The sequence below is a fragment of the Pseudophryne corroboree genome, chromosome 10 (genome assembly GCF_028390025.1).
Source record: "Pseudophryne corroboree isolate aPseCor3 chromosome 10, aPseCor3.hap2, whole genome shotgun sequence".
Classification (NCBI taxonomy): domain Eukaryota; kingdom Metazoa; phylum Chordata; class Amphibia; order Anura; family Myobatrachidae; genus Pseudophryne; species Pseudophryne corroboree.
This window is the reverse complement of record NC_086453.1, coordinates 25,429,580-25,449,056: the sequence shown is the minus strand read 5'-3', so window position 1 is coordinate 25,449,056 and position 19,477 is coordinate 25,429,580. Positions and strand designations below refer to the sequence as shown.

General features: G+C 47.8%; 1 long non-coding RNA gene across 1 annotated transcript; it reads left to right on the top strand.

Moving 5' to 3' along the window:
• The first annotated feature begins 2,421 nt into the window (after window positions 1-2,421).
• LOC134966906 (uncharacterized) lies at window positions 2,422-10,467 on the top strand. The gene is made up of 4 exons (XR_010188731.1): window positions 2,422-2,584; window positions 4,976-5,021; window positions 5,241-5,291; window positions 10,215-10,467. It is a non-coding gene; the product is annotated as an uncharacterized LOC134966906 (long non-coding RNA).
• The last annotated feature ends 9,010 nt before the right edge of the window (window positions 10,468-19,477 follow it).

Below are 19,477 nucleotides of genomic sequence, written 5' to 3'. Positions count from 1 at the left end.
CAAACACCTTGATAAAGGCTCAGGAGAGCCGAAACGCGTTGGTGAACAGCATCTGTCTGGACAGCGACCCAGCTTTGGATTCTGAAGGGATTCTCATACCAGGGATTCACCACAGACATTTCATATACGAGACTTGGTGTGCTATATACACCTTATTTTAAGGTACGCTGCCAGCCATATGTTTTAATGCCTTTGTTCTTTTATTAAAATTGAGTTACACTATTGCGGTTTCTCCTATCTCTTCTTTTCATACATTGGAGATGAAGAATTAACATCCCTCTGAACCAAAATTGAAGAAAGATTTGGAGAACCGATGACTCAACAGAAAGAATAAGGGAAATTACGTTTTTTGGGCATTTTTCTTGGAACTATAAACTGTGAATTCATCTTGATTCACCTACATAGTGATTCCACCGTATCACAACAGGAGATAGTGCGAAAACCACACATTTTCCTTCTAAACTATATTTTGGCCCTACAAGTGGGCTTAGAGGTTTTTGCAGCTCTCCGTTTGAAGCACCAAATTTACACTTGTTTTTTTCGTATTTGATTAATATGAACGGCCGACACGACCTTTGGAAGGAAAGATGCATGCATCCACAACTTTGCCCTATCAGCATAGAAAATTAAGTATGGAGGCTTACAAGACAAAGCACTTAATTCAGACACCCTCCAGGCAGAAGCTATGGCTCGTAGAAATGATGTTTAAGGTCTACTTCTTCCAAGGGCTCAAAATAGGTTGGAGGAAGTCGAGCACCAGATTTAAATCCCAAGGAGCTGTGGGTGGTACAAACAGAGGTTATACTTGTAGAACCCCTTCGAAGAATGTTTGTACATGTGGCAGGAGCGCCAGACGTTTTTGAAAGAAAATCACTAATGCAGATACTTGGACGTTCATGGATCCCAGGTGAAGTCCAGAATCTAAACCTGCTTGAAGAAACAGCAAATACGCAACAGACAAAAAGCGTCTGATGGTAAACCCTTTCGTTCACATCAAGAGATATAAGACCGCCAAATGCAATGATAATGGGATGCCGTAACTGGTTTACGTGCCCGCAACGTCGTGGGTATTACGGTCTCTGGAATCCCTTTACATTTCAGGATGTCTGCCTCAATAGCCATCCCGTTAAATGCAGTCTTGGTAAGTCTGGATGCACAAAGGGCCTTTGTTGTAGCAGATCCGGTCGCAGAGGAATAGGCCACGGTTCGTCCACCCGAAGAGAGCGTAGGTCTGAAAACCAAGCCCTCTGAGGCCAATCTGGTGCCACCAGGATCACCATGATTAACTCCATTCTCTTGAGGACAGCAAAGGGAATGGAGCAAAAACTTAAACTAGGTTGTACCGCCAAGGCACGGCCAGAGTGTCCACAGCTTCTGTTTGAGAATCCAATGTTCTGGACATGTATCGAGGAAGCTGATGATTGAGTCGGGATGCCATGAGATCCACCTCCGGACAACCCCAACGTTGTATCAGAGCGTTGAACACTTCTGGGTGAAGCGCCCATTCTCCTGGATAAAGATCCTGACGACTGAGGTAATTAGCTTTCCAATTGTCCAAGCCCAGAGTGAATACTGTTTAGAGAATTACTGTGTTGCATTCTGCCCACTGGAGAATGCGTGTCACCTCTCGCATCGCCATGCGACTGTAGGTTCCACCTTGTTTGTTGATGTACGCTACAACAGTCGTGTTGTCCGACTGAATACGGCTTTGGATCGAAGAATGTGTGCGGCCTCTACCAGAGCATTGTAGATCGCTCTCAGTTCCAACACATTTATTGGCAACAGTGATTCTTGTGGAGACCAACGGCCTTGAAAGTGTGAGTTCAACACCACTGTGCCCCAACCTCTGAGGCTGGCATCCGTCGTTAGAACAGTGTGGTCCCATATATACCGAACCGCCCGCCTGCTGTGGGATTGTGCAGTTGGAGACACCAAAGAAGCGACACTCCTGTCTTGGGAGTTAAACGGACCAATTGCTGAAGGTGCATGTGAGACCCCAACCATTGGTGTAAGAGGTCCAGCTGGAAAGGGCGTGAATGAAATCATCCGAATTCCAGAGCTTTGAAAGCCGCCACCAGTTTCCCCAACAAGCAAATGCATAAATAAACTGATACCAGTCGTGGCTTGAGAACTGCCTGGACCAGTCATTGTATAATCAGAGCCTTGTCTTGTGGTAGGAAGACTCTCTGTACGTTGATGTCCAGGAAAATTCAGAGAAACTGGATACGCAGTAACGGCTGAAGGTTGGATATCCAAAAGTTGATTTTGTACCAATTAAGTGTCCTGTATAAGACAATTGGGATGTTACAATTTGAAGGATATATCATACATAAAATGAGATGTATCACGTGTTTAATTGTCTGTCAAGTTTGTCAAGGTTGTGAAATTTCTAATTGTGAAGCTCTATGCATTTCAGGATAAATATGTCCTGGGCAACTACAGAACCAACACCCACAATTATCAACGTGTTATGAAATAGAAAAAAAAATCTCCAGTTGGTTATATACAGTATATATATAGAGCCTGCAAACTGAGCGAAGGAGAACTACAAGCACCGACAGACAGAGATACGCAAGACTCAAAGGTACATCCACCTCACTTCCACCTGTGCTTCGTGTCTCTCCCTCTCCCCTTGCTGTCTCTCTCTCTATAGCACCCTCTCCTTGTCTTTATCTGTCATTCTTTGTTGGGGTCTCTCTTTCTCTCTCACCCTTTGCTTCTCTTCCTCTTCCTCTCTCCACTTTCTGTCATTGTCTCGCAGATTATAATTTTATCTCTATGCAGTATTTTCATTAATATGCCCTTAATGCTAATCGATACTTTGGTATTCAATGTCATTGCAATACACAGTGTTGTATACCATATTATCGGAGCTATTCACTATTACTCCAGAGCTGGGAAAGTTGCTCTGAAAAGCAGATGTCCTTGAGCCCTGATACTGATAGTTATGCCCTCATTCAGCAGTGGCCCAACGTAACGCTGCTGGGACTGGCCTGACCTGAGGTCATGTATGGGCACACACACACACACACACACACACACACACACACACATACACACTTTAAGGTTTCAACACCAAAACGTTGGACAGTTGAACAGGCTCAGTAGTCATTTATTAGTCTCAGAGCCGGCCCTAACCAATATGATGCCCTAGGCAGGATTTTGGCTGGTGCCCCCTAGCACCGCCTGTAGTTCAGCCTCTGACCCTGCACTCCTTTCCCAACACCATCACCCCTCACCCATAGCCATCCTCATTTTGGTGCTCCTACACCCTATATTTTAAACAGGAACAGTGCGCACATTCAGCACACAGCCCGGAAAGGGGCATGTTCTTTCCGGGAAGGGGCATGGCCACATAATAGTACCCCCATATCAAATAACGCCACACAGTAGTGCAACTTTATTCACATTATACCATGTGAGTGTCTCTTATTCATGTTACATCACACAATACTACCACTTTACCTTGTATATGTTACTCCTCACAGTAGTGTCCCTTATTCACATTACATCACACTGAATTGCTCCTTATTCACATTACACCACACCCTATTGCTCTTTATTCACATTAGACCACACAGCAGTGCCCTTTCTATACATTACGCCACACAGTAGAGCACCTTATACACATTGGACCTCATTTCGAGTTGTTCGCTCGCTAGCTACTTTTAGCAGCATTGCACACGCTAGGTCGCCGCCCTCTGTGAGTGTATCTTAGCTTAGCAGGATAGCGAACGAAAGATTAGCAGAACTGCTACTAAATATTTTCTTGCAGTTTCTGAGTAGCTCCAGACCTACTCCTAGACTGCGATCAGCTCAGTCCGTTTAGTTCCTGGTTTGACGTCACAAACACGCCCTGCGTTCGGCCAGCCACTCCTCCATTTCTCCAGACACTCCCGCGTTTTTCCCTGACACGCCTGCGTTTTTTAGCACACTCCCGGAAAACGCTCAGTTACCACCCAGAAACGCCTCTTTCCTGTCAATCACTCACCGATCAGCAGTGCGACTGAAAAGTTCCGCACGAAAAACAGCAAAACTGCTAAGTTTTTTGTAAAATAATAAAGCGAACGCGCTCTGCGTACCATGCGCATGCACATTTAGCAGCAGATCGCAGCATAGCGAAAATCGGCAACGAGCGAACAACTCGGAATGACCACCATAATGCCACACATTAGTAATGCATTTACACACATAATACCACACAGTAATTCCCCTTACACATTATGCCAACCTTTATTAATGCCCTTATACACATAATGCCCCTTACATATATTTTGCACATTATTAATGCCCTTATACACATTATGACACACATAATGTCCCTTACACATATGCCCCACATTATTAATGCATTTATACACAATCCAAACATAATGCCCCTTACACACATGCCGAACACTATTGCACAACCAACCCACCTGCACACAGCCACTAACACTGTGACCTCTGCCTCTGCTTGGATATAGATGTGTCCTGCACGGATACAGTGATTTCTGGCGTGAATTAGCTGCCAGCTATGCTAATGTCGGGCGCCTCTTTTTTGCCAAAAATGCATTTTATTTGCATTGCTATGTGACTAGGATGCACAATCAACTTCTGCTGATTAAAATGATATGCGGCATGCCTATATTCTGTGTAAGACTGTGGCTGTATCTGCATATGAAATGTTACGTTACAGTGATTTCCAGGAATACACTGTAACTTAACGCTCACTTCCAACAGCGGTGAAGTGAGCAACCTAACTAGATTGTGCCTGCATGCAGGCCAATCCAGAGTCAGCGTAGCGCCGGGCATCGCTATCGCTATGGGGCATACACACGGAGAGATCCGTGCATAATTTCTGAGCAATATAGTCAGATTGCTTAGAGTTTAAGGACACATTACTACATGTGTACCCCCCTTTACATTTAGTGGTGATGAATGGATCACTCTTTACTGATTGACAATCAATGCTCACAGTCAAATCTTCTTTCAGTGACAAGAAGAGAAAATGAAGAGCGTTCTGCTGCTTGTGGGGATAGGTGAGTTCTGTGATGACTGCTCAGTAATACATTGCACTGTGCTGTAGTGATGGAATAACTGGCTGGCTGTAGCATTTTCACCATCAACGTGTAAAAACAAATTTTTCAAGCAGAAGAAGAAGAAGAATTATTTGATGAACTGCAAATATGAATTACTGAACGTTGTGTTGTTTTATCCATAGAATGTTAACTTTCTATTTATTTATTTTCTACCTCCAGTTCTGTGTTTGGCTCTGGTGGAAGGCGGCTTAGTCAACATGCTCTTACCAGGTCTGTATAATATACTGTTCTTTTTTATAATATATATATATATACATATATATATTTATTATATCAAATGTAGGAATGACACTCACAATCTTCCATATTATATTTTGCTGTGTGCGTATGTATGTATGTATGTGTATATATATATATATATTTGGCTGCCATGCTGACAGTGGGTGTCTCAGTCCGTGCACATTTGGACACACAGATGTACACAAGGGAAGCATTGTGTAGAGGCATTTGGGGCAGTACGGATGGTGTAATGGTTAGCATTACTGCCTCTGAGGTCATGGGTTTGATACCCAGCACGGCCCTAACTGTGTGGAGTTTGTATATTCTCCCCGCGCATGTATAGGTTTCCTCCAGGTACTCTGGCTTCCTCCCAACATCCAAAAATATACTGGTATATTAACTGGTTCCCAACAGTCTAGATGGGCCAAGTGATTCTCATCTGCTGTCATATTCTATGTTACTATAATCACGCCATTGTCTAGCGGGGGTCATGGTGATGTGATGTGGCACCACTCACTTTTGATGAGATTCATTCCCGGAGTTTGGGGTCGGCGTGGGTAACTCCATCTTTGTGTGATGCTACCCAATAGAGGTCTATGGGGTTTTGTTTGCATTTCCCCTGAAATGGATCCAAACAGATCCCTCCCAGCAGCCCCCACCCCCCCCCGCTCGCGCCCGCTGCGTCACACTGCCACTGCACGTGCACAGAAGGCTTTTCATGTCCTAAACCCAGAAGTCCAGTGTTCACAAAGGACGGCTCCTATCGGGGCGGCCGCCCTTGGAAATTTTAATCACATTTCTAGGCGTTGTTAATGCCACTATGTACCCTATGTGGCGGGTTGTATTGTATCGCGGATGGGATGCTTTGTACATACCACCCAGATATCGGCAGCTCATAGCTGGTTGAAAAGATGCTTTTTCTGATGTGATGGTGGCTGTGAACAAGGGAGGTCATTCCGAGTTGATCGCACGCTGACGTTTTTCCCAGCACAGAGAACAGGTCACTACTGCGCATGCATATGCACCGCAGTGCGCAGGCACGTCGTACGGGTACAAAGCGGATCTTGCTGAGCGATGGATTTAACAAAGAATCCATTCGCACAGCCGATCGGAAGGAGATTGACAGGAAGAAGGCGTTTATGGGTGTCAACTGACCATTTTCTGGGAGTGTTTGGAAATACGCAGGCGTGTCCAGGCATTTGCAGGGCGGGTGTCTGACGTCAATTCCGGGAACAAAAAGACTGAAGTGATCGCAAGGACTGAGTAAGTCCAGAGCTATACAGAAACTGCAAAATACTTTTTCGTCCCGCTTGGCTGCACAGGCGTTCGCACACACGCAGAGCAAAAATACACTCCCCTGTGGGCAGCGACTATGCTTTTGCACGGCTGCAAAAAGTAGCTAGCAAACAATCAACTCGGAATGATCCTCAAGGAGTGTAACCATTACCACTGGCATTGTACCTTATATGGTTGCTGTGGGATCTGGTAGTAAGAGGGGGCCAATCATAAGTGTTCATATGTTTCAGATGCCTCTGCACTTCTGAGCGCACATGAGGGCCAGCACACGGGCCAGCATAATTTATTTTAAAAGAAAAGAAATTTCTATGTCCCAATAGTTTTGTCCACACCACCATATGATGCCCCACACAGTAATGCCTCACAAAGTATTGCCCCAGTACCTGCTCACTGGGGTTCTGCTTGTCCTCCCCCCTGCAGCTACTGGAGCCACTGGAGCAGCAGCAGACTGTTCGGCAGCCTGCTTCAAGTAAAACTATTGAAAATGTCCCTTCCAAAATGGCTGCCGCCTCGAAGGCGACAGTTATTAAAGCTTCTAGAGCCTCCTCTAGTATCTTTAATAACTGTCTCCTCTGAGGCAGCGGCCATCTTGAGAGGGACATTTTTCAATAGCCTGCAGGAGTCGGGCAAACAACGGGCGGCAGTGGTGGCGGCAGGAGGATGGACGGCAGACAGAGGATGGATGGTGGCAGGTGGGCGGGCAGTGGCATGAGCGGCCAGGGCCCTCCCCTCCCTGTTAGAGAGGCCGGGCCTGGGACAGCTGTGCCCGCAGCACCCCCCTGATGGCGGGCCTGCCGGAAGGCATGGCCACATCCGTTCCAGGAAAACATAAAATACTATGTACAGCATTGGGAAGTGGCATCGCGCTCTGCAAAATGCTCATTTGTTCCCTTCAGCAGCTGGCCTGGGCCCCCACAACAGTTCCAGGGCTGGGTAATTACTTAGTATCCGCCCACATCCCACCCCCACTTCCCAGGGCCGGCGTCACCATTAGGCAGCTGCCTAAGGGCGCCGACCCCTGGAGGGAGGCATGCTCCCATTGAATCCATATTCCCACTCAAAAAAATGTTGCTAGCTAAGCCTAGGGGCGGCTGCGATGATTGTCTAGCCGTCACTCACCTCATCACCGGTAGTGTATCGTTCTCGTCTGCCAAGAATGCCTGTTAGGCTGTCAGCCACCAGCGCTGACATTCCCTGCGCTTGAATGGATCATACTGTGTTGCGCCGGCTGCCCGCCCCATTGCCTACTGGGGGGGGGGGGGGGCAAGCAGTGAGAAGTGCAGGGGATGGGGGGAAGCAAGCAGTGAAAAGTGCAGGGGATAGGGGGGGGCAAGCAGTGAGAAGTGCAGGGGATAGGGGGGGTAAGCAGTGAGAAGTGCAGGGGATAGGGGGGGCAAGCAGTGAGAAGTGCAGGGGGTGGGGGGGCAAGCAGTGAGAAGTGCAGGGGATGGGGGGGAGACAAGCAGTGAGAAGTGCAGGGGATGGGGGGCAAGCAGTGAGAAGTGCAGGGGATGGAGGTGCAAGCAGTGAGAAGTGCAGGGGGTGGGGGGCAAGCAGTGAGAAGTGCAGGGGATGGGGGGGAGACAAGCAGTGAGAAGTGCAGGGGATGGGGGGCAAGCTGTGAGAAGTGCAGGGGATGGGGGGGGGGAAGCAAGCAGTGAGAAGTGCAGGGGATGGGGGGGGGCAAGCAGTGAGAAGTGCAGAGGATGGGGGGGCAAGCAGTGAGAAGTGCAGGGGATGGGGGGGTAAGCAGTGAGAAGTGCAGAGGATGGGGGGTCAAGCAGTGAGAAGTGCAGGGGATGGGGGGGCAAGCAGTGAGAAGTGCAGGGGATGGGGGGGCAAGCAGTGAGAAGTGCAGGGGATGGGGGGGGGAAAGCAGTGAGAAGTGCAGGGGATGGGGGCAAGCAGTGAGAAGTGCAGGGGATGGGGGGGCAAGCAGTGAGAAGTGCAGGGGATGGGGGGGCAAGCAGTGAGAAGTGCAGGGGATAGGGGGGGTAAGCAGTGAGAAGTGCAGGGGATAGGGGGGGCAAGCAGTGAGAAGTGCAGGGGGTGGGGGGGCAAGCAGTGAGAAGTGCAGGGGATGGGGGGGAGACAAGCAGTGAGAAGTGCAGGGGATGGGGGGCAAGCAGTGAGAAGTGCAGGGGATGGAGGTGCAAGCAGTGAGAAGTGCAGGGGGTGGGGGGGCAAGCAGTGAGAAGTGCAGGGGATGGGGGGGAGACAAGCAGTGAGAAGTGCAGGGGTTGGGGGGCAAGCTGTGAGAAGTGCAGGGGATGGGGGGGGGGGAAGCAAGCAGTGAGAAGTGCAGGGGATGGGGGGGGCAAGCAGTGAGAAGTGCAGAGGATGGGGGGGCAAGCAGTGAGAAGTGCAGGGGATGGGGGGGTAAGCAGTGAGAAGTGCAGAGGATGGGGGGTCAAGCAGTGAGAAGTGCAGGGGATGGGGGGGCAAGCAGTGAGAAGTGCAGGGGATGGGGGGGCAAGCAGTGAGAAGTGCAGGGGATGGGGGGGGGAAGCAGTGAGAAGTGCAGGGGATGGGGGGCAAGCAGTGAGAAGTGCAGGGGATGGGGGGGCAAGCAGTGAGAAGTGCAGGGGATGGGGGGGCAAGCAGTGAGAAGTGCAGGGGGTGGGGGGCAAGCAGTGAGAAGTGCAGGGGATGGGGGGCAAGCAGTGAGAAGTGCAGAGGATGGGGGGGCAAGCAGTGAGAAGTGCAGGGGGTGGGGGGCAAGCAGTGAGAAGTGCAGAAGATGGGAGGGCAAGCAGTGAGAAGTGCAGGGGATGGGGGGCAAGCAGTGAGAAGTGCAGGGGATGGGGGGGCAAGCAGTGAGAAGTGCAGGGGATGGGGGGGCAAGCAGTGAGAAGTGCAGGGGATGGGGGGGCAAGCAGTGAGAAGTGCAGGGGATAGGGGGGCAAGCAGTAAGAAGTGCAGGGGATAGGGGGGGCAAGCAGTGAGAAGTGCAGGGGATAGGGGGGGCAAGCAGTGAGAAGTGCAGGGGATGGGGGTAAAGCAGTGAGAAGTGCAGCGGATGAGAGGGAAGAAGGAGCTTAAAGGGTAGCAGGCAGTTAGATTTGCAGGGGGTCAGTAAAGGTGGGAGACACAGCCGATCAGACACAAAGGAGAGCATGTGGGGAGTATGGGTTACCTAGGATGATGAGGGGTGTTCGGTTCACACTTCCATATTCCCACTTCGAGCATTGACCATATATGTATTTGGGACTGGGTGCATTTAATGTAATATATGTCATAAGTGTTTGTTTCTGTTATTTTGCTGCTTCAGGATGATCACAAACACATTATTTACAAAGCCTCAAGAACATGATCACTCCTGACACAAGAAAAAAAAGACATAAAATCTACATAACGTTTAAAACAAATCAATATTGTAGCTGGCAGCATTACTTACTGTAGGGGGGGGGGGGGGGGGGTAGGCTAACATTTTGCCTAGAGTGCCGAGAAACCTTGCACCGGCCCTGCCCCTTCCCCACTTAGCACCCCTGCCGGCTCCCAATGTTTTTCATTACTTTGCAATCTGTTTGTTTCACAGCTAGTTCACAGTCGTCGCAATCTGAGTAAAACAGTCCATTGCGAATTTATGAGATTCTCATTTTTCTTCTTTTAATTCAGGGCACTGTCATTTACCAGAAGAGAAACATGAGCCATGTCCTTGTCAAACCGAACTTACCTGCGAGAATCGATACGCGTCCATCGTATGCGTTCGGAATTGCAATCTCCCTAATAAATGTCGGTGTAAAGAGGACCATGTCCGCAACAAAGTGGGACTCTGTGTAAAACCGAAGCATTGTTGGTAGATATAGGACATAAATGATATAGATGTACATACCTACTGTCATATGCTGCGTATTATCTTTCCATTATAATAAAGCAAAAAATCCTTCCTGTCTTGTTTCTGTACTTTATAACTGGGATTAATTTAATAATCCGTTGACAAATAACTAGAGATGTACAATGTAACCAAGAATGTTTTCATTAATTAAGATCTAGTTCAGAGGCCAGAAGGCAATACAGGGAAATGGAGGTGGAGAATGTATTTGAAGGCAGGGAAAAAAATGATAGCTTGATCGAATAAATCATTTAAAAAAAAAAATGCTATGTGGACTATACTGACATCTATTATGTAGCAGATGGGAAAAGGCCATAAAAGAATACAAGAATGACCGATTGATTGATTGATTGATTGATTGATTGATTAAAATTAACACATGTGAGGCCTAAATCCAGAGCTGTAGCCTGTTTTGCAGCAACTGAGAAGAGAAAAAGTCATAAAAGACTATCCGAATGATTGATTGATTGATTGATTGATTGATTGATTGATTAAAATTAACATTTGTGAGGCACCACATTATTTCTGGTTAAAAATGTATTGCAAATTAGTAAAGATTTTAGAGCAATAATGAATCCAATAAAAATGTTTATCTCTGCAAAACAAACACCAATGCCCCCAAACAGCCCATGATTAAAAGCAAAAAGCGTTGCAAGATGAAATCGTGAAATTGTTCTTGTGCCTTCCCACCCACACTTATGTTGGATATTAAAATGTATGTGAATTTTTTTTTTAGCCAAATTGCACAATAACATTAAGCATGCAGCTACAGTATGTACAAAAAAGTGTGTATCCCCAAAACACTTGATAGAAACAAATGTAGACAAAAAGATAATTGTACACAGATGAGAGTGCTTGCCGAATATCACATTAGAGATGAGCGGGTTCGGTTCCTCGGAATCCGAACCCGCCCGAACTTCAGGTTTTTTTATACGGGGCCGAGCGACTCGGATCTTCCCGCCTTGCTCGGTTAACCCAGCGTGCCCGAACGTCATCATCCCACTGTCGGATTCTCGCGAGGCTCGTATTCTATCACGAGACTCGGATTCTATATAAGGAGCCGCGCGTCGCCGCCATTTTCACACGTGCATTGAGATTGATAGGGAGAGGACGTGGCTGGCGTCCTCTCCGTTTAGACTAGAGTACTAGAGAGAGACACAAATTTTGGGGAGCATATTATTAGGAGGAGTACTACTTGCTGCTAATAGTGTGACCAGTGACCACCAGTTTAATTAATCCGTTCTCTGCCTGAAAAAAAACGATACACAGTGTGACACAGTCACATACCATATCTGTGCTCAGCCCAGTGTGCTGCATCATATGTAATACTGTATATCATTATCTGACTGTGCTGAGTGCTCACTGCTCACACAGCTTAATTGTGGGGGAGACTGGGGAGCAGTTATAGCAGGAGTACATATTTTAAGTACAGTGCATACTTTTGCTGCCAGAGTGCCACTGCCAGTGTGACTGACCAGTGACCACTGACCACCAGTATTGTGATTGTCTGCTGACCACCAGTATATTGTGATTGTCTGCCTGAAAAAGTTAAACACTCGTCGTGTGGTGTTTTTATAAACGCATTCTACAGACAGTGTCCAGCAGGTCCGTCATTACATAATATATACCTGTCCGGCTGCAGTACTAGTGTGATATATATATATATTTTAATTTTATCTCATTATCATCCAGTCTATATTAGCAGCAGACACAGTACGGTAGTCCACGGCTGTAGCTACCTCTGTGTCGGCAGTCGCTCGTCCATCCATAATTGTATACCACCTACCCGTGGTTTTTTTTTTTCTATCTTCTTGATACTAGTAGCTTACTTTAGGAGTCTGCAGTGCTGACAGACAGTGTCCAGCAGGTCCGTCATTACATAATATATACCTGTCCGGCTGCAGTACTAGTGTGATATATATATATTTTAATTTAATCTCATTATCATCCAGTCTATATTAGCAGCAGACACAGTACGGTAGTCCACGGCTGTAGCTACCTCTGTGTCGGCAGTCGCTCGTCATCCATAAGTATACTAGTATCCATCCATCTCCATTGTTTACCTGAGGTGCCTTTTAGTTGTGCCTATTAAAATATGGAGAACAAAAATGTTGAGGTTCCAAAAATAGGGAAAGATCAAGATCGACTTCCACCTCGTGCTGAAGCTGCTGCCACTAGTCATGGCCGAGACGATGAAATGCCAGCAACGTCGTCTGCCAAGGCCGATGCCCAATGTCATAGTACAGAGCATGTAAAATCAAAAACACCAAATATCAGTAAAAAAAGGACTCAAAAATCTAAAATAAAATTGTCGGAGGAGAAGCGTAAACTTGCCAATATGCCATTTACCACACGGAGTGGCAAGGAACGGCTGAGGCCCTGGCCTATGTTCATGGCTAGTGGTTCAGCTTCACATGAGGATGGAAGCACTCAGCCTCTCGCTAGAAAAATGAAAAGACTCAAGCTGGCAAAAGCACAGCAAAGAACTGTGCGTTCTTCGAAATCCCAAATCCACAAGGAGAGTCCAATTGTGTCGGTTGCGATGCCTGACCTTCCCAACACTGGACGTGAAGAGCATGCGCCTTCCACCATTTGCACGCCCCCTGCAAGTGCTGGAAGGAGCACCCGCAGTCCAGTTCCTGATAGTCAGATTGAAGATGTCAGTGTTGAAGTACACCAGGATGAGGAGGATATGGGTGTTGCTGGCACTGGGGAGGAAATTGACAAGGAGGATTCTGATGGTGAGGTGGTTTGTTTAAGTCAGGCACCCGGGGAGACACCTGTTGTCCGTGGGAGGAATATGGCCATTGACATGCCTGGTGAAAATACCAAAAAAATCAGTTCTTCGGTGTGGAAGTATTTCAACAGAAATGCGGACAACATTTGTCAAGCCGTGTGTTGCCTTTGTCAAGCTGTAATAAGTAGGGGTAAGGACGTTAACCACCTCGGAACATCCTCCCTTATACGTCACCTGCAGCGCATTCATAATAAGTCAGTGACAAGTTCAAAAACTTTGGGCGACAGCGGAAGCAGTCCACTGACCAGTAAATCCCTTCCTCTTGTAACCAAGCTCACGCAAACCACCCCACCAACTCCCTCAGTGTCAATTTCCTCCTTCCCCAGGAATGCCAATAGTCCTGCAGGCCATGTCACTGGCAATTCTGACGAGTCCTCTCCTGCCTGGGATTCCTCCGATGCATCCTTGCGTGTAACGCCTACTGCTGCTGGCGCTGCTGTTGTTGCTGCTGGGAGTCGATGGTCATCCCAGAGGGGAAGTCGTAAGCCCACTTTTACTACTTCCACCAAGCAATTGACTGTCCAACAGTCCTTTGCGAGGAAGATGAAATATCACAGCAGTCATCCTGTTGCAAAGCGGATAACTGAGGCCTTGACAACTATGTTGGTGTTAGACGTGCGTCCGGTATCCGCCGTTAGTTCACAGGGAACTAGACAATTTCTTGAGGTAGTGTGCCCCCGTTACCAAATACCATCTAGGTTCCACTTCTCTAGGCAGGCGATACCGAGAATGTACACGGACGTCAGAAAAAGACTCACCAGTGTCCTAAAAAATGCAGTTGTACCCAATGTCCACTTAACCACGGACATGTGGACAAGTGGAGCAGGGCAGGGTCAGGACTATATGACTGTGACAGCCCACTGGGTAGATGTATGGACTCCCGCCGCAAGAACAGCAGCGGCGGCACCAGTAGCAGCATCTCGCAAACGCCAACTCTTTCCTAGGCAGGCTACGCTTTGTATCACCGGTTTCCAGAATACGCACACAGCTGAAACCTCTTACGGCAACTGAGGAAGATCATCGCGGAATGGCTTACCCCAATTGGACTCTCCTGTGGATTTGTGGCATCGGACAACGCCAGCAATATTGGCCCTCATTCCGAGTCGTTCGCTCTGTATTTTTCATCGCATCGCAATGAAAATCCGCTTAGTACGCATGCGCAATATTCGCACTGCGACTGCGCCAAGTAATTTAACAATGAAGATAGTATTTTTACTCACGGCTTTTTCATCGCTCCGGCGATCGTAATGTGATTGACAGGAAATGGGTGTTACTGGGCGGAAACACGGCGTTTTATGGGCGTGTGGCTGAAAACGCTACCGTTTCCGGAAAAAACGCAGGAGTGGCCGGAGAAACGGGGGAGTGGTTGGGCGAACGCTGGGTGTGTTTGTGACGTCAAACCAGGAACGACAAGCACTGAACTGATCGCACAGGCAGAGTAAGTGTGGAGCTACTCTAAAACTGCTAAGTAGTTTGTGATCGCAATATTGCGAATACATCGGTCGCAATTTTAAGATGCTAAGATACACTCCCAGTAGGCGGCGGCTTAGCGTGTGTAACTCTGCTAAATTCGCCTTGCGACCGATCAACTCGGAATGAGGGCCCTTGTGTGTGCATTAAATATGGGCAAATTCCAGCACGTCCCATGTTTTGCACATACCTTGAATTTGGTGGTGCAGAATTATTTAAAAAACGAGAGGGGCGTGCAAGAGATGCTGTCGGTGGCCAGAAGAATTGCGGGACACTTTCGGCGTACAGGCACCACGTACAGAAGACTGGAGCACCACCAAAAACGCCTGAACCTGCCCTGCCATCATCTGAAGCAAGAAGTGGTAACGAGGTGGAATTCAACCCTATATATGCTTCAGAGGTTGGAGGAGCAGCAAAAGGCCATTCAAGCCTATACAATTGAGCACGATATAGGAGGTGGAATGCACCTGTCTCAAGCGCAGTGGAGAATGATTTCAACGTTGTGCAAGGTTCTGCAACCTTTTGAACTTGCCACACGTGAAGTCAGTTCAGACACTGCCAGCCTGAGTCAGGTCATTCCCCTCATCAGGCTTTTGCAGAAGAAGCTGGAGACATTGAAGGAGGAGCTAACACAGAGCGATTCCGCTAGGCATGTGGGACTTGTGGATGGAGACCTTAATTCGCTTAACAAGGATTCACGGGTGGTCAATCTGTTGAAATCAGAGCACTACATTTTGGCCACCGTGCTCGATCCTAGATTTAAAACCTACCTTGGATCTCTCTTTCCGGCACACACAAGTCTGCTGGGGTTCAAAGACCTGCTGGTGAGAAAATTGTCAAGTCAAGCGGAACGCGACCTGTCAACATCTCCTCCTTCACATTCTCCCGCAACTGGGGGTGCGAGGAAAAGGCTCAGAATTCCGAGCCCACCCGCTGGCGGTGATGCAGGGCAGTCTGGAGCGACTGCTGATGCTGACATCTGGTCCGGTCTGAAGGACCTGACAACGATTACGGACATGTCGTCTACTGTCACTGCATATGACTCTCTCCCCATTGAAGAATGGTGGAGGATTATATGAGTGACCGCATCCAAGTAGGCACGTCAGACAGTCCGTACTTATACTGGCAGGAAAAAGAGGCAATTTGGAGGCCCTTGCACAAACTGGCTTTATTCTACCTAAGTTGCCCTCCCACAAGTGTGTACTCCGAAAGATTGTTTAGTGCCGCCGCTCACCTTGTCAGCAATCGGCGTACGAGGTTACTTCCAGAAAATGTGGAGAAGATGATGTTCATTAAAATGAATTATAATCAATTCCTCCGTGGAGACATTGACCAGCAGCAATTGCCTCCACAAAGTACACAGGGAGCTGAGATGGTGGATTCCAGTGGGGACGAATTGATAATCTGTGAGGAGGGGGATGTACACAGTGATATATCGGAGGATGATGATGAGGTGGACATCTTGCCTCTGTAGAGCCAGTTTGTGCAAGAAGAGATTAATTGCTTCTTTTTTGGTGGTGGTTCAAACCAACCCGTCATTTCAGTCACAGTCGTGTGGCAGACCCTGTCACTGAAATGATGGGTTGGTTAAAGTGTGCATGTCCTGTTTATACAACATAAGGGTGGGTGGGAGGGCCCAAGGACAATTCCATCTTGCACCTCTTTTTACTTTCATTTTTCTTTGCGTCATGTGCTGTTTGGGGAGTATTTTTTTGAAGGGCCATCCTGCGTGACACTGCAGTACCACTCCTAGATGGGCCAGGTGTTTGTGTCGGCCACTAGGGTCGCTTATCTTACTCACACAGCTACCTCATTGCGCCTCTTTTTTTCTTTGCGTCATGTGCTGTTTGGGGAGTGTTTTTTGGAAGGGCCATCCTGCGTGACACTGCAGTGCCACTCCTAGATGGGCCAGGTGTTTGTGTCGGCCACTAGGGTCGCTTATCTTACTCACACAGCTACCTCATTGCGTCTCTTTTTTTCTTTGCATCATGTGCTGTTTGGGGAGTGTTTTTTGGAAGGGCCATCCTGCGTGACACTGCAGTGCCACTCCTAGATGGGCCAGGTGTTTGTGTCGGCCACTAGGGTCGCTTATCTTACTCACACAGCTACCTCATTGCGCCTCTTTTTTTCTTTGCGTCATGTGCTGTTTGGGGAGTGTTTTTTGGAAGGGCCATCCTGCGTGACACTGCAGTGCCACTCCTAGATGGGCCAGGTGTTTGTGTCGGCCACTAGGGTCGCTTATCTTACTCACACAGCTACCTCATTGCGCCTCTTTTTTTCTTTGCGTCATGTGCTGTTTGGGGAGTGTTTTTTGGAAGGGCCATCCTGCGTGACACTGCAGTGCCACTCCTAGATGGGCCCGGTGTTTGTGTCGGCCACTAGGGTCGCTTATCTTACTCACACAGCTACCTCATTGCGTCTCTTTTTTTCTTTGCATCATGTGCTGTTTGGGGAGTGTTTTTTGGAAGGGCCATCCTGCGTGACACTGCAGTGCCACTCCTAGATGGGCCAGGTGTTTGTGTCGGCCACTAGGGTCGCTTATCTTACTCACACAGCTACCTCATTGCGCCTCTTTTTTTCTTTGCGTCATGTGCTGTTTGGGGAGTGTTTTTTGGAAGGGCCATCCTGCGTGACACTGCAGTGCCACTCCTAGATGGGCCAGGTGTTTGTGTCGGCCACTAGGGTCGCTTAGCTTACTCACACAGCTACCTCATTGCGCCTCTTTTTTTCTTTGCGTCATGTGCTGTTTGGGGAGTGTTTTTTGGAAGGGCCTTCCTGCGTGACACTGCAGTGCCACTCCTAGATGGGCCAGGTGTTTGTGTCGGCCACTAGGGTCGCTTAGCTTAGTCATCCAGCGACCTCGGTGTAAATTTTAGGACTAAAAATAATATTGTGAGGTGTGAGGTGTTCAGAATAGACTGAAAATGAGTGGAAATTATGGTTTTTGAGGTTAATAATACTTTGGGATCAAAATGACCCCCAAATTCTATGATTTAAGCTGTTTTTTAGTGTTTTTTGAAAAAAACACCCGAATCCAAAACACACCCGAATCCGACAAAAAAAATTCGGTGAGGTTTTGCCAAAACGCGGTCGAACCCAAAACACGGCCGCGGAACCGAACCAAAAACCAAAACACAAAACCCGAAAAATTTCAAGTGCACATCTCTATATCACATTCAATTATATAACACCTTTCAGTGCTTTTCATATGAAAAATTATAAAAATCAATCACCATAAAAAGAGAAGCAGCATCTTCCTTTGTAGAACAAGACAGAAGACCAAGTAATCCTTTTTAGAAGTATTCTTGACAGGGTCTGGATTTATTTTAGTATTGTCAAAGTCAAAAAATATTCCAGTACACACATTACGTACTAACCACACACACATGCCCGCTGCGCGTGCACTTGTTATGCCGTGCGTGCACATATCCGCAAATTGCGTATGGTCGCTCCCGCGGTCCTGCGCGTGGTATGGGTATTTACGGCGGAGTTTGTGAACGCATGGAGGGCTATCAAAACATTACATATTTAATCCAAATAGTGCACATTGTACACATAGCCTCCCTGCACCACACCAGCAAGTATCAACAGTTTAAATGATTCCAGAACAAAGGGATTCACCTTTGCATGATAGGAGGGGACAGACTAAGGTTAAAAGGTGGTGTCTGGTATCTAGCTGTAGGGTATTTTAAGGGTAACATTCCGGTGTTGGTTAGAGGAAGATCGCATGTTCCTGTGGTGTTAGGTTCCTAGTGCTCAGAACAAGGGAGATGTTCATGAAGTGAGTCCAGAGCACCAGGACGTAACGCTGGGAAAGGGGAATGGAAAGGGAATAGCCCCTGGCGCCCTAACTCTGTTGTCTCACCCGTGCTGTCAGAAATCCCTTGCGAGACTATGGTTTCTTGAGCCCTTGGCAGCCGCGTTTGAAGGGTGGATTATGTCTGCCCAACTCCGATGCCCCCCGGTCTTAGTGAGAGACAAAGGGAAATCCGAGACAGGATGATAACAAGAGGCCCTCTAACTAAGCAAACAGGCCAGGGGCTACAAGCTAACTAAAAACCTAAAGTATGTGCGGAGAAACCGCCAAAGGAAAATAACAACAAAGGAAATGCTGATCACACGCCGACACAATACCTTTGTGTACCGGCGGTGACAGCATAAGCAGAACCCTATGCAAAACACCAGGGACAGAAACAATAATGAAATACAGCGGCCTAGGCCAACGGACGCGGGAGAGCCGCTACTCACGGAACCGGTACGAATACTGGCAAACGGACAGGAACCCTCAATGATGCCGACACACACTCTCAGAACTGGAGGACAGGCAGAATCCCAAACGACAGACCGGTGGACACCAGGAAACCAGGAACTTGACCAGGGATAGGCAAAGCCACTGGACCTCAGGGCAGGAACGCCTCACAGCAGGACACGGGAACAGACACAGGAATCGACACAGGGACTGACACAGGAATCAACACAGGAAGCAGCTAGTCAGACACTGCTATACAGGAGCTCAGGGACTGGCAGGAACCAGGTCAGACTTCAAGCAGACTGAAAACCAAGAAATATCACCAGCATCTGTGAATTGCAGTCAGCCAGCATATAACAGAGAGGCCTAATTAATAATCCCATGCAGCTGCCCTGTTGCATGATTCCAAACTGACAAGATGCAATTACACAGACTCACCAGCGGCAGCAGACAAGAGTATTCTAAAACAGAGCAACAGGAAATCCTGGCATGCAAGACAACTTTATAAACATAAAATAGGAATGAACCAC